General features: G+C 46.8%; 1 long non-coding RNA gene across 4 annotated transcripts in view; it reads right to left on the bottom strand.

Moving 5' to 3' along the window:
- The window catches only part of LOC109455627 (uncharacterized), a 212,263-nt gene extending 191,686 nt beyond the window's left edge, over positions 1-20,577 (bottom strand). Inside the window, exons 1-2 of one of the 4 annotated variants that reach the window (XR_012494510.1) lie at positions 20,286-20,577; positions 450-590 (exon numbers count right to left, since the gene is read on the bottom strand). This is a non-coding gene — a long non-coding RNA (uncharacterized LOC109455627). The remainder of the gene's footprint in view (positions 1-449; positions 591-20,285) is intronic. The other 3 variants (XR_012494509.1, XR_012494513.1, XR_012494512.1) reach the window with 3 other exon arrangements.
- Positions 20,578-20,982: the final 405 nt, after the last annotated feature.

Raw genomic sequence — 20,982 nt, 5'->3', positions numbered from 1 at the left:
CATTTATAGAAACCCTCCTTAGACCCCCACCTTCACCTTCAGGGCAGGAACAGCAATAGGTTATATAGTGGGAGGGGCTGAGAAAATGGGGTACCCTTTTAATAGAATTGTGTTTGATACCAGGTATATTGGCATCACCAACAGCCCTGTAGTAGCAAGTGTCATCCACAGGCCTTTCCTTGACCCCCCAAGGACCTGGGCTTGGAAGGGGACAGGCTCACTAGAATCCCTCAGCACTATGTACCTTGTGACTGTCATGGGCCCCTCCTACCATAATAATATCTACCTACAAAAATTTTTATAAACCTTCATATACTTCAACATTTTTTTTCTGCCTCAGGCAAAATTGAATAGATGTTCGTGGATCCTAAAAGAATTGTATTGAGACAGATATTCTTCTGCTGTGCCAGCCACCAAATGGAGAATCAGGGTCCTCAGGCCACACTTACCGGCTCAGTGACCTGGGCAATTTCCTTCACCAGTACCTCTTCCATCCTCATCTGAAAACCGGGGATGAGCTACCTGCTTTGCAGGCTTCAATGAAGACTGCCTAAGCCAGTGAGTGTGAGAGCACGAATTCCAGCCAGGCCCTGAGAGGAGATGGGTGAAGAAGAGGTGCTTTTATGGGGCACCCTAACATCCGAGCAGATGACAACATGTCCATCTTCTAGAATGTTCACAAGAGAGCCTCAACTTTATTCAGCAAATAAGATCTCTTGATTTTATTCTGCAAGGTTCAATCTAATCAGCTTCCCCATGAACTGAAACTCAAAGTTCTTAAGGGTCCATAAACGTTGTCCTAAGTGCTCTGAGGCCCCCCGCCATCTCCTAGGGTGCCCTCTGGCAAGCTGCCAGTTGATATTCGCCTCAGTGGGCCTTTCTGGATCTAATCTTCCCTCCAGGGCACAGGCTCAAGTTCCCTCGTTGTAATAAATGCAAGGGAGGGTGTTTATGAAGGAAAGGGACTTGACTGAAGTCCAGGCCTAAGTCGGAATTTCCCTCTGTTTGCTTTCTCTTCCTCTGGGCAGCCCAGCCATGAGGGCGGAGGGCCTGCGGGAGCTAACTCCACAGGCCTGGAAGAGCCAGGCCTTCCACTGGGGCCGGAGACGACAAAGACCCGGCGTCTCCAAGTCAGGCTGACCTTCCACCTTTGCTCCTCCCTGAGTCTTATTTCACTAATGAAAGCAGACAGGCTTGTAATTTGAGGTAACTGCAATTGCTAAGACTGGAAGAGGGACTCATTCGCTGGCATTCCCACAAGTTCTTCCCAGTTTGTTTAGCTTGGGAAATTAGGCAAGAGCAGGTAGAAAAACTGTGGGTCAAACACAAGCCATTGCAAGAAACTGACTCATGCTTTACCAACAGCATTATTCATCCTCTCATGCCTCTAGTGGGCTGTTTATTTATTATTTATTCAGCAAATATTTATTGAGCAGCAAACATGTGTCTCTACCTTTTCACACCCTCAGGCCTTTTCATAGGCTGGGCCCTCACACCCCAACCTCGTATCCTTCCAGACCAGGTCAAAGGTGACCTCCTCTGGGAAGCCGGACGCAGTACCTCCCTCTCCCAAGTCCAGCAGAAGGAGCACTGCCTGTGGAGTCAGACGGGCCTGGCTGAGAAACAAGGCTCCAGGATGTCCCAAAGTGTGTCCTTGGGCAGGGCCCTGAAGCTGTCTGCCTTGTTTCCTCAACTACAAAGTGTGCCTAATAATAATACTTACCTCCTAAAATGAAATGCCTGGGGATGCTACATAAAATGCAATAAACATCGTTTGCAATGTGCAACTGAGCTGGCAGAAAGGAAAAATATAACCCGGGGGTCAAAATGAGGGAGAGCTGAAGCAAACTCAGGGCATCCGGCAGTCCCAGTGCCCTCCGAGTGAGGGATTCAGTGGTCAACAGCGACAGGAGAGAGAGTCTGAGGCACATGCACAGTAAGATGTTGATATCCTTGCCCAAAGCCAGGACCTCACGGGGCTCCCATTCCAGGGAATGGGTGACTGGGGGAAATCCACCTACTGGAACAGTGGAGACTTCCAGGGCCACTCAGATTCAATGCTCCATTTCCTCCAAGCACAGATGGACATAGTCCCTGCCTCTTCCCAATTAGGCTGGCCCTGGACTGGTTTAGCCAATGGGTACTGAGAAGAAGAGACACAAATCACTTGTAGACTAAAGAAATTAACAGCCCACACCAGACTCTCTGGTGCTGTCTCCACCCCACCCCTAGGCACCTGTGGAAGCCACAAATCAAGATGGCAGAGCTGTGTTGAGATTGAAACGCGGATCATTGAGTTGCCCATGGGGGACTGTTGCCTGGAGAGTTGCTCAGATCCCCTGCAAACTTTGCAAGAGCTGCAAGAACAGGAAATAAGCCTTTGTTGGGTTTAGCCAGTGCAAGGAATTGTTTGTTACGGAAGCAGATATTGGGCTATCCTGACTAATGTAGCTGGGCAAAGGAGGTAACAAGCAAACGTGCCCATCTCTACCTGCGATCTAGGTGCAGATAACCAGTCTCCTTTGAGACTTCATATCCACAGGCCTTACTTCACAAGAGTTTGGGGGTTGAATTTTTACTACCCTTGTGGTCCAGGAAACCCCTTCACTGTAAAATTAACTTAAAGGCATTTCCAGTAAAGTTCAACTGCTAAAAGCAAATTCAAATCCCCCAACCTTGCCTCACAGGAGTCCCACAAACATAGACCCACAAGACAGGCCATCACAGTCCCAAGTTGGACGCCCAAGTTCATCAAATCAATGGAATTACTGGCTAGGGAACGTCAAAAAACTTTTTTAAATGTTTTAGGAACTATGGACAATTAGCGAAGTACTATCAAAAAAGGCCAAATAAAATTGAAAAAGAACCAAGCAGAACTAGCTGTGAAAATCTTATTAATGGTATTAAAACCTCAATATTTGGTAAAACAGCAGATTAGATGTACCTGAAAACAAAATTAACGAAATGAAAGATTGATGTTCTAGAAGAAGATGATAGAAAGGACAGGGTTGACAGGTGGGCTACATGAAAATATAATAGCTGATCATTTCCCAGAATTAATAATAGATGGTAATCTTTAAATTCAAGAAGCATGGTGAGTCTGCAGCAAGATAAATAAAAATGAATTCATTCCTTGGCATATTAGAGTAAAACTGCAGCATTCCAAAGATAAAAGCATGAAAGCAGCCACTTATTCATTCACTCATTATAAAAGAAATATTTTTTGAATACCTACTAGGTGCCAGGCACTGTTGTAGTCACTTGGGATAATTTGGTGAATAAAAAAGACAGAATTCCTGCTCATTCTTACAGGGAAGATAGATCAACAAACACCATAACAAGTAAGTAAAGTCTACAGTGTGGTAGGAAGTGAATGGAAAAAGGAAAACACAGAATGGGGCGATTTGGAGGACGTGTGTGGTGGGGAGAGCTTGGGGCTGAGGGTAGAAGTTAATGAAGTACCAGGGGAAGAAGCCTCACTGAGAAAGTAAAAGTTGAACAGACTAAAGTAACGGAGGGACTTAGTAAGACAGATATGTGCAGGGAGAGCATCTCAGGCAGAGGGAACAGCTAAGGGATTGATCATTTGGGTATCTTCTGTGAAGTAACTGTTCAAAGCTTTTGTCCACTGTTTTAATTGCAGTGTTTGTCCCGTTATCATTAAGTTGTAAGAATGTTTTTATATATTCTGATAAAGTCCTTTATCAGATGTGTGCATCGCAAATATATTTTCTCACGCTGCGGTTTGTTCATTTTCTTAATAGGTCCTTTGAAATACAAATGTTCATTTTGATGGCCTCCATTTTTACCATGTTTTACTTTTATATTTTGTGGTTGTTTTGGGTCTTATTAAGAAACCTTTGCCTACCCCAAGGAGACAAATATTTCCTTTATATTTTCTAGTGTTTTTATCATTTTGGCTTTTATGTTTAGGTCTGTGATCCATTTCAAGTTAATGATTGTGTAAGACGTGAGGCATGGGTAGGGGTTTATATTATTATATATAGATATCCAGTTGTTCCACCAACATTTGTTTTAAAGGCTTTACTTTCCCCCAGTGAATTTTCTAGACCCCTTTTAAAAAATCAATTGGTCATATGTAAATGGATCTATTTCTGGGTTCTCTATTCTGTTCGCTGATCTAGAGATCTATCCTTATACCAATACCATACCATGGCTTTATAATAGATCTTAAAATTCAGTAGTATAAATCTTCCCACTTTGTTCTTTTTCAAAATTGCTTTGGCTATTCTAGGTACTTTACATTTCCACTTAAATATTAGAATCACATTGTCAATTTCTATAAACAGGCAGGTGTAACTATACTGGGGATTATGTTGAATCTATAGATCACTGAGGGCAGAATTGCCATCTAATAATATTGAGTCTTTGAATCCATGAACATGGTATATCTCTTTACTTCTTTAACTGTCTTTAATCTCTTTCAACAATGTTTTCTAGTTTTCAGTGTACAGGTCTTACGTATATCCTGTGAAATCTGTCCCTAGGCATTTAATATATTATATGCTATCATAAATGGTATTATTTTTAAGCTTTTTATTTTGAGATAATTTTAGAATATCAGGAGTTGCTAAAAGAGTATAGAGAGTTACCACATACCATTCACTCAGCTTCCCTTAATGTTAATATGAGGTGTGATCACAAAATACGGTGAATGTTTAAATTAAAAAAATTTTATTATAGTAAGATGCATTACCCCCTCAAAATACTCCCCCTTGCTTTGAACATGTTTATCCCATTGTTCTTGTCACTTTCTGAAGCAGTTCTGGAAGTCCTCTTTCCTGAGTGTCTTTAGTTGCGCTATGGTGGCTGCCTCCATGTCCTGAATCCATTCAAACGCTTACGTTTCATGGTCATTTTGACTTTGGGGAAGATCCAGAAGTCGCACGGTGCCAGATCCAGTGAATAAGGTGGATGAGGACACACCGTAATGTTTTTATTTGACAGGAATTGCCATGCCAGAAGCGATGTGTGACACGGAGCGTTGTCATGATGATGAAGACACTCAGGAAAGAAGACTTCCAAAACTGCTTCAGAAAGTGGCAAGAATGATGAGATAACTGTGTTTGAAGTGAAGGGGAGTATTTTGAGGGGGATTAATGGCAATGTGTCTTTTACTGTAATACTTTTTTTTTAATTTAAACATTCACCATATATTTTGATCACACCTCGTACCTAACCTAAATCATGGCACAATTATGAAAACTAAGAAATTAACATTGTTACAATGCTATTAATGACATCACAGACTATTATTTGGATTTTACCAGTTTTGCCACTAGTGTTCTTTTCCACCACCAGGATCCAATCCAGGGTCACATGTTATATTAAATTGGCATGTCTCCTTAGTTTTCTACAATCTGTGACAATTTTTCAATATTTCTGTCTTGCATGACTTGACATTTTTGAAGAGTAATAATCAGGTGATTTGTAGAATGTCCTCAGTTTGGCTTCCTCAAATGTTTTCTCATGATTATTTGAGGTTCTACATTATTGAGAAGAATACCACTGGGTGATATGCATCGTATCAGGGAGTTCACGGTGTTACCATGTCTTATTACTGGTAATGTGAACTTTAACCACTTGGTAAAGATGGTGTCTGTCAGATTCCTCCACTGTAGAATTACTGTTTTTCTTTTCCTCATTAGTAACTTTGAGGCAGGAAGATACTTTGAGACTATGCAAATGTTCTGTTTCTTCTTAAACTCTAGCCCTCTAATTTTAAAACCCAGTAGTGTGTCTTGCCTCCATTATTTGTATGGAATTCTAATGATGATTATTCTATTTCCCTCATTCCTTTGACATTTATTAATTGGAATTCTTCATGAAGGAGGTGTTGTTCTCTTTGTCCAATTTATTTCATTATTAATTTATATCAGTGTGAATTAACAGATGATACCTTATTCTTTGGGTTATAATCCAATGTTATCATTATTTATTCTGTTGCTCAAACTGTTCCAGCTTTGGACATTGAGAGCTCTTTCAGATTGACTCTCCCATTCTTTTAATTTTTCAATAATCCCCCATTCTTTTAATTTGATTATATGATTCATTTGTAGTACAGTATTTTTTAATTTAAACCACCAATTGTTCTCTGCTAGTATATAGATATACAACTGACTTTTGTATATTTAAAATGGGTTTCTTATAGGCAACATAGAGTTGGGCTTTGCTTTTTAATCCACTGTCACAATCTCTACCTTTTATTGTAGATGTTTACATTTAATATAATTATCAGTATCATTGGGTTTAAGTCTACCATATTTCTATTTGTTCTCTATTTGTCTTATCTGTTCTTTGTTTCTTTTTTCCTTCATTCTTTAGGATTGTGTTTTCTTTTTATTCCACAAATATCTAATAAATTAGATCTCTGTGTTCTAATTTTTATGAGTTTCTCCAGGATCTAGAATATGCATCTTCAACTTGTTGGTACAGTCTGCCTTCAAATGTTATACCACTTCACTTATGAAGTATCCTACAATAATATTCTTCGATTTTGCCTCTCCCATCCTTTGTGCTGTGGTTGTCATAGATTATATTTTTCAATATATAATAAACCCCACAGTATGTTGTTGATATTTTGTTTTTAAATAGTCAATTTGTATTTTAAGGAAATTCAAAGTTGAGAAAAAAAATTCTTTTAATAAGTGTTTTTAAATTCATATGGCGGTAGATGAGGCTAGAGGGGATTAAATATATGGTGATGGAAGGAGAACTGACTCTGGGTGGTCAACACACAATGGGATTTATAGATGATGTAATACAGAATTGTACACCTGAAATCTATGTAACTTTACTAACAACTGTCACCCCAATAAACTTTAATTCAAAAAAATTCATATGGCAGAATAATGTGAAACATTTCATGTAAAATATCAATTTATACTCCATATATGTTTGTGTATTTTTATATATTTAATATTCAAAGATTATTTCCTCTGTTGAGCAGGTTGGAAGGGTTTAATATTATTAAGTTTCTATTTGTACCTGGATGAAATGAGTATATATGACATCTATAATTTAAATATATTTAATCAAATTTTTATGTTTTTAATAACACTTATGAACCACTAGAGTGCCACAAATATCTTTGCAAATACTCATTCTCATAGTGGGCTTTTGTTTAAAAAAAAAAGCTTTGTTTACATTTATCTACCTATTTGCCATTTCCAATACTCTTCACTCCTTTTTGTAGACCCAGCTTTCTATCTGATGTCATTTTCTTTCTGCTTGAAGAACTTCCTTTAACATTTGTTACAGTACCAGTCTGCTGGTGTCCTAAAAACTCTTCACTTTGCCTTCATTTTTGGAAGATTTTTTTCAGGGTACAGAATGTCAGATTAACAGTTTCTTTCTTTCACTATCTTAAAGATGTTATTCCATTGACTTCTGGCTTGCGTTGTTTCCAAGAAGGATACTACTGTCATTTTTATATTGTTCCTCTGTATGTCTCATTCATTTCTGGCTGCATTTAGGATTTTTTTCTTTCACTCTGGTTTCATAAAATTGATTATGATGTTTCTTGGTGTGGTTTTCTTTGTATTTGTCTTACTTGGTATTTGTTGATCTTCTTGGATTTGTAGATTTATAGTTTTCATCAAATTTGGCTGTGGTACTTCAGCTGGGCCTCCCAGATGGAGCACTTCTGTCTTTGAGAACAAGGGCCAACTGATGTATTATTAATGAACCGACAACCACACTTCTTAGAGTGCTGTCCAGGAGCCTGAGTGAACCGGCTAAAGCTTAGTGTTAATAGCGCTGTGGTGTGGGTTGGTATCCAGTGGGAATCTTTGAGGTTCTCTCAGTTCCTTGGACAGTTAGGACAACACTGCCTTTGGGCACAGCTGTGGTGATGGGTACGTCACACGCTGCCCTGGATGCAAGAAGGCACAGTCTGAGCTTGGGGAATGGGCCTGGAGGCTGTGGACACACCATGGCCACACAGGCTTGGAAAAGCCCAGCAGGTAAGGGGCAGGGCTGAGTCTACATTGTCTCTAGGGTCTCCCTCCCCATAGAATCTAGATCGGGTTGGCACACATTCCCATGCCTCCCTGAGAAGCTGGCATTGCTGAGTACCCGACTTCTCCTGGTCACCTCTGTGTCCCCATCCTCAGCAGCACCTTGGCAGCTGTTCCTTTACTTCTCCCAGGCATCAGCCCCAATGTGGAACTCAACTCCTTTCCTTCCTTTCAATAAGAAACCACTCGTGGAAGGCCATGTCTGAGTACAGTCTCTACTGAAGGTTGGAGGAGAGGGGCTGCTACCTCACAGCCATGAGAACAGTGAGGGTTGATCTTCCCCAGCCCTTCCCACTAGGCCTTCCATGCCCCATACCCCTTACCCCTTGTCTGCTCTTCCCCCACCTTGAGAGTCACCCTCCCCTCCAAGGGACTTATTCAGAAATTTTTCTCCCCAAGAGAACCAGGGATGGAACTAGGGTGAGGCAAATGAGACCCTCACCTCAGGTGAAAAATTTAACGAGTCACCGAAAAACTCAGCAAGGAAGATAAGTCACATTTAACGCAATATTTTTAAAAGTCAAAAATAATGTTAATCTAACTCAACAAAAACAAGAAATAAACAACCTAATTCAAAAATGGTCAAAGACTTGAACAGACATTTCTTCTAAAGAAGTTACAGAAATGGCCAAAAAGCACATGAAAAGATGTTCAACATAACTGTCATCAGAGAAATGCAAATCAAAACCACAACGAGATGGCCCTGCATGCCTATTGGGATGGCTAGAATTAAAAATAAATAAATAAATCGTGGAAAATAACAAGTGTTGGCAAAGAGGTGGAGAAATTGGAATCCTTGTGCATTGCTGGTGCAAATGTAAAATGGTGCAGCCACTGTGGACAACAGTTTGGTGGTTCTTCCAAGAGCTAAACACAGAATTGCCATATCATCCAGGAATTCCATTTCTATGTATATAATCAAAATTATTGAAGTTAGGAATGAAAAAAATACTTGAACACCAGGGTTCATAGCAGCACTATTCATAATAGCCAAAAGGTATAAACAAACCCAAAGGTCTGTCAACAGAGGATGGATAAACAGGATGTGGTCCATCCATACAGTGGAATACTATTCAGTCATAAAAAGGAAGGAGATCCTGACACCTGCGTCAACACAGATGAACCTGGAGGATATTATGCTGAGTGAAATAGGCAATCACAAAATGGCAAATATTGTGTGATATCCCTTCTGAGATCCCTAGAGTAGTCATTCATAAAGACAGAAAGTAGAATGGTGGTGTCGGGCTGGGGGAGGGGGATGGCGAGTCAGTGTCTAATGGGACAGAGGTTCTGTTTGGGAAAATGGAAAAGTTCTGGAGATGATGGTGATGATGGTTGCACAACAATGTGAACGCATTTAATGCCACTGAATTGTATATCTAAAAATGGTTAAAGTGGTAAATTTTATGTTATTTATATTTCACCACAACTTAAATAAGAGTAAGAAAAAACAAAAAAATCCGTGATAAAAAAAAAATCAAAATTTTAAATAAAGACAAAATCCATGCTATGGCAAACCATATTATAACCTGAGACAAAGAAAAAATACACTAACTCTGATCCTGTCTTTCTTTAGCATTTTGATATTTTGTTCATCATAGACTTTCTTTGCGTTACTTTGATTTTTTTAAATATCACAGTAAACTATGATATATCTGGACTACTAAGATTAAATTTTATACTTGTACACTTGAAAATTCTTAAAATGGTAAATATTATGTATATTTTACCACAACTGAAAAAAAGTACAAAAACAAACAAGCAAACAAAAAACAACAATGGCTACTCTTGGTTCCAGGTCATTTTCTACAATGAGCATTCATGGCAGATCTTCCTTCCTCCTTCAACCTCTGAGCTCCGGGGACCAAAGTCACCATTTCATCTACCACCTTCAAACTCCAGCCACCCTTGACTGCTGTGACAAAGAGCTTCCATGGTCATCATCCTAACTTGCATTAGGGGCCATGATGGTGAGTGTGCATAATTTACACATCTGAGGGATGGCAGGTAGCCCATAGTGCCCAAGTGACTTGCCCAAGGTACACAGCTGGCTGAACCTTCAACTGCAGGCAATGGCCCCTCCCTCACCATCTCTCTGCCTGCTGAACATGTTCTCCTGCATCTTGAGGACACTGATGGACCTGGTTCAAGTCCATCTCCCGACCAGGCCCTGCAGCCCCACAAGAGTACATGCCAATAAAGGCTGCAGCCCGCACAGTCCAGCCAGGACCGGCCACTCCTCTTAGGGCCTGTTTCCTTCTGCAAATGTGGTTGGGGGCGTTTGTGGCAGAGCAGAACCCCTGATAACCCGAGATGCCTCTGGGAAGTGGCATGCCCCCATGGGCAACACCCGTCTCTGGCCCCTCCTCTGCAGTGTTGGCTGTCCTTTCCCAGAGGGCCCCACATCTCTGCTTGGTATGCCACGGGGGTCACCTTCCCAGGCCATTCAAGCCAACTCCAGCAAATGCTCTCTTGTTGTTATTCCCACCCTCCGCCATTAGCAGGGGCAGTTTTTGTCTTCCCAAATGGGAAAGTATCTTTTACTTTTCTTTTCTGACACTGACTGTTTGGCCTAAAGCGGGGACCAATTAAACTAATTAATCCCCAGGCACTCTGCCGATGAAGACACGAGGCCCTTACACTTCAGGTCACTCCAGATGGAGCAAGCTGACTCTCAGATCCTGTGTGCCTGACTTTTGGGCTGGTCCATGACCCCGACACCCCATGCTTCAGCATAGCCCTCAGGCCTCTGGGATGCGTTTCCCGAGTCTCCCCGCCACCCCCACCTGCCACATGGGGGGCGGGCATCAGGCCCTCTCAGCTCTCACATCCTCCCTCGGATACAAGCCAGGCTGCAGCTCCAAGGGGGACCGCTTTCCACTTCCATGCACAATTAGCACTTTCTCTTAGAAGGGGAACAAAGAACCCCAAATTCAGAGAGAGCACAGTCAGCTGAAAGGAGGGTGCTTGAGGTGGAGTTCAAAGGCCCTTGGAGGCCTCGGCAGGGGCACCCGTTCTGCGAGGCAGCTCAGCTCCTGGTCAACAGTCCCCGTCAGACGCATTTTCTTCTTGGACAACAGCAGAATTTCTCTGGCTCCGGCAGGGAGGAGCAGCTGTCCACACTGTTTATTCAAATACTGCCCTGGCAATACTCAGAATGTTGTGTTTTTTTCTCTTCGCTGCAGGATCTGAAACTATCCGTGGGGCAACTGGAGGCACGTGTCTACACATGGCTTTCCGGGGTGGTGTCTTTGCAGAGCGCAGAAATCTACTTCCCAGGAGCCTTTTGCCGATTCCTCTGGGCCTCCCCACCCCCACCTCTCCCACCCCCGCTAATGGGCATGTTTCCGTGAACACTGAAGATGAAAAACATGCAATTTTTGAATGTGTCTCTTTCACAGTCACACATTTCTTCTCATTGTGCATCTTGGCTGATCCACTCTTGAAAATCCCAGCGATTGTTCCCAGGTCGGGTTTCAAGGGGTTTTGCACATCTGACCCCCCCCAGTCCCCCAACCAAAAAAAGAAAAAGAAAAAGACTCCGAAGGCACTGGACAGGGACTTGTAGCATGTTCCTGAAAGCGTTTTTCAATAAAAGGTTCCTATCTTCGCCTCTGGCTCCCCTTGCTACTTGGAGCTCTGGGCTTACAGGCCTAAGATGCGTCCCACAGCCTCACCACACTGGTACAGCTTGACAAGCAGCATGTTCCAGAGCTTTGCACAACGCTGTGACCAGACGCACGCAGGATACGTGGGACCATGTTTCCCCGTTGCCTTCTGACACCCCAGTCATTTCCTGGCCCCGAAGCACCACCACGGGCCTGAACACCACCCCCCATTGGGTCTCTCTTCCACCAAATTAACTACAAAGTCCTCAACAGGGTGTTCAGAACCCCTCGAACATGCCCCCAGCCATCCTCCCGCCTCCCCCTGCAGCCCCTCCCTGTCTCCCACACGCTGGTCTGAGAGGCTGCGAACTGTCCAGCAGAGCCTGCACCCTCCTTCTGGGCCCTTCCTGTGCACCTCCTTTCAACCCGCCGGGCCTCACTCCATCCTCATGTCGGCTGGCTGCAATCCCACTCAGCCTGAACACTCCCCACTCATCATGTATGAGTCTCCTGTCGCTGCTGTAACAAATCACCATATACTTTGTGGCTTCAAACAACACAAATTCCTGGTCTTACAGTTCTCGAGGTCAGGAGTCCCAGACCTCACTGCGCTAAAATCAAGGTGTCAGACTTGCTGGCTCCTTCTAGAGGCTCCAGGGAGAATCTGTTTCCGGGCCCTGCCCAGATTCTAGAAGGCGCCCACATTCCTTGGCTCGTGGGCTCTTTATCTTCAAAGCACATCACTACAACCTCCACTTCCATCACCACATCTCCTTTGACTCTGATCCCCCTTATCTGTCTCTTTCTTACATAAGGACCCTCGATATGACAGTGGGCCCACCCGGATAACCCAGGACCACCTTCCCATCATAAGATCCTTAGTGTCATCACATACAAAGTCCCTTTGGTGCCCTCATTCAGCCAAGCACAGTGCCCAATGCCTGGCACATTGCAGCTCACAAAGTCTGTTTGATTTCCCAAAGCAACTTGTGAAGCCAAAATTATTAACCGTGTGTTACAGGTGAGAGCCCTGAGGTGCACACATCAGGAACAATCAGAGCAGGACAGGGACAGAAGGTGGGGCCTCAGGGACCCTGCCAGCACTGCTCTCAGCTGCTGGGACAGCCAGCATCCAGGCCTCGAGCCCAATGACCACAAATGCACAAGGCGGGACAGCAATTCATTCCGTGCCCGCGTTCACAATTCTGAGGCAGGCGTTTCACGGTTGGAAAGGAGGTTCTGCCTTCTCCCCACAGACCTGCTTCTTTCCCAGGAGCTGCCTGAGGAAAGAGCACTGGACGAGGGGGCAGACAGACCCAGCTGCAGCCCAGCTCAACCCTTCTCAAGCCATATGACTTTACGTCAAATTAGAGGCAATTTAGTGTCACTATAGCAGCACACATGCACACATGTGCACACATACAAACACATGCATGGGAGCATCTAGATACCCTGAGCCTCATATCCCACCACACCATGAGATAGGAGCAGACTGACACACGCATGTCCCAGGCCCTGGGCCGAAGAGGAAGGGGTTGGATACGTCATCCTCTCTGCTTTGCCCTGACTGAATACAAGTGAGAAGGAGGGAGCTGCAGCAGCCATCTTAGACCATGAGCTCAGAGTTCCCTGCTGAAGATGGCAGCACAACAAGCTACCCAGCCCCTGGGCTCCTGATGTCCCGGTTCCACATCATTCTGAGCCCCTTGTTTTTGGGACTGTGACATAAGAAGGAAATAAACTTCCGTTGTGTTTAAGCCACTCTCTGAGCGCATCTCTGTTCTCACAGCCAAGCCTGTATCCTGACTATTACAGATCTGAGTCCACAGAAGGGAGAGGTGCCACTGCAACAAAACCAAACCCCATGGCCTAGCCTCCACACACCGGGACAGAGATTCACCAGCTGGAAAGCTGTCAACCCTCGTACTGTGGAAATTCTGTCATTAAAATTGCTCCCTGGAACTGTAGAACTGGCTTGAAAAACTCAGAGCGTAGGTCTCTGTCGGCTCTGCCTGCTGCATTTAAGAAGTGATACAGGACAGTCACAGAGATGGTATTGAAGATACAGGCTCGGTGAAAGATAAGAGGTTGGTCCGGTCCTTTCCACACCCCTCCCATGAAGAGTTCTCAGTCAGACAAGGGCGTCGGGCCAGGGGCCACAATCTGAGTGAGGTGCCGTGTCCCTGCCCAAGCCTGTCGGTTCAGATAATGTCAAGGTGACTGCTCTTGAGCGAGAGGAAGACGGGCGAAGAACAGAGGCCTGGATCATAAAAGATTATAAAAGATCAGCTTTATAAGAATCAAAAGCCAGTTCTGGACAAGATGGTTAGGTGGGGTTGTATGCAAAGTGAAATAACTAGATGCACGAATACACCAGAAACCTATGAAATTTTAAAGGGAATTGCATTTCCAAATAAACCACAAGCCTGGCTTTCAAAGCCATGTTGTTTTTTGACATCCCCCCATAAAGAAATCCCCTAACACCCAGAATGTGAACACAGCCAGAAATACGTTCTGAAGGCTGCACAGCCACCAAGAAGGACATACTCATCGGCATCCACTATCTGTCTGGGCTTAGGGAGGAGGGTGGGAAAGGGAGATGCGCCCAGAGGACTGAGCAAGGGCAGAGGGAGACAGTGGACAAGGCATCCCTCCAAGCGAGCAGAGGCAGTCATGGTGATGCCACCCAGCTGGGTTTGGTCATCTGGATGAGCCGCTGCTGCCCTGTCCGTTCTGCCCTCATCCAAAGGCAAGTTTTTCTGGCAGTTCTACTGACCTTGCACCACTATTAAGGGTTTGCGGAACACTTGTCTTTGTGACTTATAGTTTATAGATTCCCTATTCATGCGGGGTCACATCTGGCCTTGATGAGAGGACTTCTCATCACCCACAGATCCTAGACATGGCTGGAAACGGTGCCTGGAAGGGACTTCAGGGCTGCATCCAAGCAAAGGGGCTGAGTGTGTTCAGAGTACGGAAGGGAGAGTTTGCATGGAAATTGGGTAGCCCAAAGGGGCAGCCTGTGGTATAGATTGTTAGCTGTCCCCCAATGTTCATATTTTTCTTCTTTCCTTAATAACAGAGCCCTTTAAGTTTGAGCTTGGTACAGAGCCACCCACCTAAGACAATTTTCCTGCCTCCCTTGCAGCTAGATGTGGCCATGTGACCAACTTCCAGCTAATAGAATGTGAGCAAAAGTGACACATGCAGCTTCCAGAGGAAAGGATCACACATTCCACTCTCTTTTATCCTCTTTCCCTGGCTGCGTTGTGGATCTGGTGGCGGGCGCAACCTTGAGTGACAAGGTAGAAGATACATGAAGGCAGCAGAACTGCAAAAGAAGGAGCCTGTACCCTAGACGTCAGGGAGCTGCCACATCAGTCTTGCATATTTATGCAGAAAGAAAGACAAAGAAACTTCCTCATTTTGCTCACTGTGACACTGGGATCTTTGTTACAGCTGCCAATCTTGTAATCTAAATAACGTAGCAAGTATTAGGGAGGAAGGGAAAGGAAGGAGAGGGCCTCGCCATGGTTTTGTTTTCATCTTTTTAACCGGGAATCTACTGTAGTGTGATTCTCAGTTACTCCTTATGTCTACCTCTCAGAGGAAAAGGCTGCATCATCAGTCTCCATAGCAATGTAGAAAAGTACTTATAAACACAAAATCACTCTTACACATGTATGAAATTACTGTTGCTATAGCTCAATTTCCCTAGCTGTCATCTAGGGTTAAGTGGATGATTTGCTTTTGCAGGAAGTACTGGACTCACTCTGTGTCCTTGCATAATTTATTCATCTGTGTCCCAGCTCTGTCATCTGTAAAAACAGAGATCATAATCATTGCCTCCTCCCAAGGCTATTGTTGGGATTCAATGAAGTGATGGAGGTAAAGCACTTGGTACCATGCCTGGTGCCCAGCCAGCTCTCAGGGATGTGGGCTGCTGCTTTCTGATCCATATGCTCTGATTCCCGGGCCCCTGAGTCAGAAGGCAGCCATGATGCTGCCCGTCTAAGACCAGCAGGGACAGTGCCTGAGATGGGGACCCAAGGGCACATGAAAAAATTATAAGGGACAGACAGTGTGAGATGGCTGGAGGTGCTCTGTGCATAAATGGACCACAAGGAGAGTCCTGGAGATGCCAGGTGGTGGAGCACAAGGCGTCCAGGTGGTGAAATCACCTGGGCTGAAGACATGGGCTGAGTGAGATGAGCCAGGAGGAGGGTGTACATATGTAGGTGGGAAGAGGAGAGGTCCCTGGCCCAGTCCTGGAGAGCTGTGACCTTGGGAAGAGAAGGAAGAGCCAGACAGGTAGAGGGGGCCTCAATGAGGCTGGTACAACGTCCAGTCCCCTGCGGCACTCAGATCCCCCTACCTGCAGCTGTACCCTGGCAGGGTCCCCTCCAGGGCCATTAGCTTCAAATGAGCAGGGACTGCACTGGAGTCACCTCTCTCTCCTCTGGGATCTACATCCCTTCGACAGCCTCCTCACCTGTCTCCCAGCCACCAAGCATGGCAAGGTGACCTGTGACTCCAATGCTGAGAGCCCTCTAATGGTTCTGCAGCACACGGTAAGTGCTTAGTAAATGTGTGGTGGATGAGGGCCTGACACGCAGTAGGTGTTTTTACATTGGCCAAATCAGTCCTTGGGTCTCATGCCCTAAGTGGGTCTGGGGGCTCCCAGTCCTGAACCCACTATGTGCTCACCCCAGGGAGATCATGGTTGCCTGGCTTCTTGGCCACTTCTGCCAGGATCTGGGTGTCCTCAGGAAACCCCGAAAAGCGGGTGCCACAGAACTGGGAGGCAGTGTTCCTTCCCATATCCACATCGGACTAAGACTCAAAACAAAACTGTCAGATTTCAGAACATTTCACAGTGGCAAAAATAACTGCACTTGGGGAAAAACATGCAGACACTTCTCAAAGTCATCTAGTCGCTTCAACAATGTGCCAAAAGCTTCTGGAATTGACAGGTTCGGTTTGCCACGCACCAACTGCACCTACCCTGCCAGCCTCATCTGCGGCCCCAAGGCTCTCGTGCATCAAAACCTCGGCTCAGAAGAGACCATGAGGGAGATGCTGCAGGGCCACCTTTGTTTGGCCCTACCCTGCCACACCGAAAATTTACAGGACAAAGATGCCAAATCCGATGGAAGCAGAAACAGGGAGGAGAAAGGCAACAGTGGACGAGGACCTGGTCATGTTCTGGGACTTGCTGTCTCACTGGATGCTCACAACTGCCTTACAGGGAATGCCCCCAGTTCATAGATGGGCACTGAGGCTCAGAGGGAGGCACACGACCACCCAGCCGAAAACAGTACTTCCCAGACTCCTTGGCAGCCAGTTGTGGCCGTGCAATGAAGTCTGGTCAATGGACGTGAGCCGAGGGATGGTCCAGCTTCCTGCTTGTGCTCTCCCTGCCCCATTCTCCCCTCTCCCCCCAGTGGGATGGCAGGAGGTCAAATAGCCAGGAGAAAGGCAGAGCCACAAGGCGGAAGGAGCCTGGGCTGCCAACACTGTGGTGCAGCCATGGGAGCCTGGATGGCGTCCTCATAGTCATCGGGCACAAGAGGAATTAACCCCCCTGACTAAGCATCTCACAACAGAGGGCTGCTGTCACAGTTATCTCTGTCGCGCTCACAGAGGCCCCACGTGGGGAGCCTTGCAGATGCTGGAGAGCCCGGCCCTTATCCCAGGGGTGGGGCGCTAGTACAGAGGAATGCTCAAAGCAGGACAGTGATCTGATCCCATGTGTGTCTTTCAAACATCCTGCTGGCTGTTAGTCACATCAAGTAGATGAAAGTGGGCACTTTGGCCTCTGAAGTAGAGGAGATGACGGTGCTGAGACTGGGATGGTGGCAGGGAGATGGAGAGATGTGGCTAGATCCAGGACACTTCCCACAAGAGGGACGACACAGTAATTGTGGAGGGGAGGAGACACTGAGCCCCAGTACTTGCCCAAGCGACTAGGGCAGGGTTGGTACCATTTACGTGGCGACAGAGTCTGCTGGTGGAAGAGCCCGCTCAGGGGTTTGGTCCAGGGCTCAGCTCAGACAGTTACGACAGGTGCCTGTGAGGTGTCCAGGGTGAAATGTCCAGGAGGCAGGTGGATAAACAAGTCTGGATTTCAGAAGAGTGCACGGAGGAATAACCGGGGAAATTATCAGCTTATAGATAGTAGTAAATGCCAAGGCAGGCGATGAGATCAGCTAAGAGAGTAAAGAGGACAACAGAGAGTGTCCAAGGAACACCAATAATTTGAGGTTGGTAGAACGGGGGATCCTGGAGGAAAGAGGAGGCTGGGAAAAGTAGGCCAAGGCGACAGGAAGACACGTTAGTGTGGGGTCCAGAAGTCCTGAGAGAGCAGCCAAAGGAGGCCACTGGACCTCCTTAGAGAGTGGCCGCTGGAGAGGGGAGGGGGCTGACATCAGCAGACAGGCGATGCAAGGGGTCCTTTCCCTGGGAGAGGGAAGCTTTCCCTGGGAGGATGGGGGTGTGTGGAGCTGGCTGGAAGGTGGGCTACAGGGAGAAGCTGGGAGGGGCCAGATGGAGCCCGGGGGCAGGAGGGCGGGGCCGACGCAGGGGCTTGTGCAGGCTCCGTTTTATTCCAAGTGCCTGACTTTTTGCCATCCACTTTTTACTTAATATTTTTCTTAAATTGAATCCTAAATACCCTTGCTTTTTAAACCTTGCTTTCTTCTAGGCAATATTCTCAGTGAAATCACAGATTTGATAGATTAACATTTTTTTCTAATACACAAGAAACCAAATGCACAGTTATGTAATAGATCCATCCATGTACCTCTAAAATGGTCTTGGGGTTCAGGCCTGCCAAACTTTTGAAACCCGGGTGGGAGGAGGGCCACCATGTCATGTCTGGAGTCAGGTGACCTGGTGGGCCCCCACTTCACCTCTCACCCGTGAGGTCTGGTCTCCATGTCTGCAAAATGGAGACACACACCATCTACCTCAAGGGTGCAGGTAATGATGGACAGGGATGATCGGCACAGGGCCCTTTGCAGAGTCGGCTCTCAGGTAGCCTTAGAAGCACTGAACACGACAGGACCGTCACTTTTGCTGCTTATGAACATGCGGGTGAGTCCCGATCCCATGGGCTGTTCTCATGTCTGCGCCGGGGTCTGGCTCACTCTGGCCAGGCCCTACAGGGGGTGTAGTCTGTACCGTCAAGGCTCTGGAATATATTACACACCACGGGCTTCAGAGCCCCAGCCAGAGCAAGAGCCAACACATGGGCCAGCTGTGCTCCCCACATCCCTGGTGACATCGGTTTCTTTAAGGACCTACAGGGGAAAGATGCTCAAGGTGTGCAACCAGGGCCTGCCGGCCTGGCACAGAGGCTGCCCGTGGCCCCTGCACGAACGCTGAAATCCACCATCCCACCCACTGTTGACCATTTTTCAATGCTGTTCTCTGCGAGCTACCAGGAGCTGCAAATGAAACCTCACACTTCTTTTCTAAAGCTTCCCTCCTTATGCAGGTGGGAAACTGAGGCAGAGAGAGTCCCACAACAAAATCTGAGAGCAGGATGGAACTCTGAAGAACAACTAGTCCGATCTTCCCTCATTTGACAATGTGGAAACTGAGGCCCAGCCAGGCAAGATACCCACTGCCATCACCTGGCAAGGAAGAAGTCAGTGGCCAGTCTTGCTGCTGCAGGCTCAGGAAACCGTGTTCCTGAGGACTTTTCTCCCTGGGTAAACACCCTGTCACTATCCAAAAGGGACTTCTGGAGGCCTCGCGTCCCTCCGTCTTCTGCAAAGTCACCAGCCCATTCCATGTATGCCAGGCAGGACATCTGGCTGCGGGGTGGCTGTCTGTGCAGAACAGAAACCAGCTGAGCTCGGGGTCAGAGCAGGGACTGAGCTGGGCAAACATCCTTCCTGCAGTGGCTGAGTGCTTGGCAAAAGGCAGTAAAGTCTGACTGACCACAGGGGAGGCCAGCCGGGTCCCACCTACTCTACTCTCAGCACCAGGACCCCTGCCAAGCCAGTGGCGCCCACCGGGCCGGCTCTCACTCACAGATAAGAAGAGCTTGTGATTAGCATGAGGTCGTTTGCCCAGAACACCTGACTCTCCAGGGCAGAGGACGCCCCTCTACCCTCCATGGCCTCTCTAAGGCCATGGGGCAAAGTTGAGCCCCCGCCCAGCCCTGTTTAAATTACTTCACATTCTAAACTCATGGGTCCAAAGAGCAGACATGAACGTACTTCTATAAAAATGTGTTTGAAAGAACATTCCCCACTCACACTGGCCCTCTGCCTGCTTCCACTTCGGGTTCCGGGCAAACTTTAGAAATAAACTTTTCACCAATTACCCAGAGAAAAACAACTCCCAGAAGACCCAGCCGGTGTCAGGCAGAGCAAGGAACAGCCCCTTTTGCACAGTTTCCTCTCAGTCGCTGAAATCCTAGGAGATGCCCACTGGCCGTTCCCACAGCTGCCCCACCTACCTCCTACCCCAGCCATCTGTCACCTTCCGCCTCAGCTCCTAAGCCAGAAGGAGCCTCTTAGTTGCGAGCAGCCAACACTGAGCCCCCTCCCCAAACCTTGACACAGGGGTCCAAGAATACCCAACAGAACGGGGCAAGATAGCCAGCCCAGGCTCCCTGGGGACCCACCTCTGATACGCAGTCACCCCCTTCCCATCGCCATCACTGCAGGTCCTCAGGGCTCTGGGCAACACAGGATAGGACTTGTTTCCATGCCACGCAGACACTGCGTACTCTGGAGCAAGGCCCTTGGACATGGCCAGAAGGCTGCCAAGGACAGGAGGGCTCCAGGAGTGCATCTTTCCTCATCTCCCACTGCCCTGTTGCTGATCATTAATGGAAAAGCAGGAGGAAGGACCTTCAGACACGCTCCGGTCGTGACCAGGGCCAGGGAAGTCGGCCTCGCCGTGTCCTGGAATGACCCAGCTGTGCTCAGAGCCAGGCCTTTCTGGAGCAGATCGGGAAAACCCCCAGATTGGGTGGGGGCCTTGCCAGTTGCTTGGGAAAATGTCTTTTCTGACCTTAAGGACGTCATCTCCTCTCTTCTCTCTCATTTAGGCTGTGGGCGACATAGCCCTGTGCTGTGGGCTGGAGGCTGGGGCCCCAGAGAAATCCAGCGCAGCCCCTGACCTTACTCAAGGAGCCTCCACCTAGAGCAGGAGACATCCCGACAAGAGGGCAGCCATCCTGCAGGACAATCAAGGGCTGTACTTGGTGCAGGAGGTGCTTAGAGGAGGGGGGCATCGGGGGAGGCTTCCTGGAGGAGGTGGCTCCTGAGGACCAAGTAAGAGGTAACCAAAAGACAAATGGGGGAAGGGCATCCCAG

Source organism: Rhinolophus sinicus, linkage group LG03, assembly GCF_036562045.2.
Source record: "Rhinolophus sinicus isolate RSC01 linkage group LG03, ASM3656204v1, whole genome shotgun sequence".
Taxonomy (NCBI): Eukaryota; Metazoa; Chordata; class Mammalia; order Chiroptera; family Rhinolophidae; genus Rhinolophus; species Rhinolophus sinicus.
This window is presented reverse-complemented; position numbering and strand designations above follow the sequence as displayed.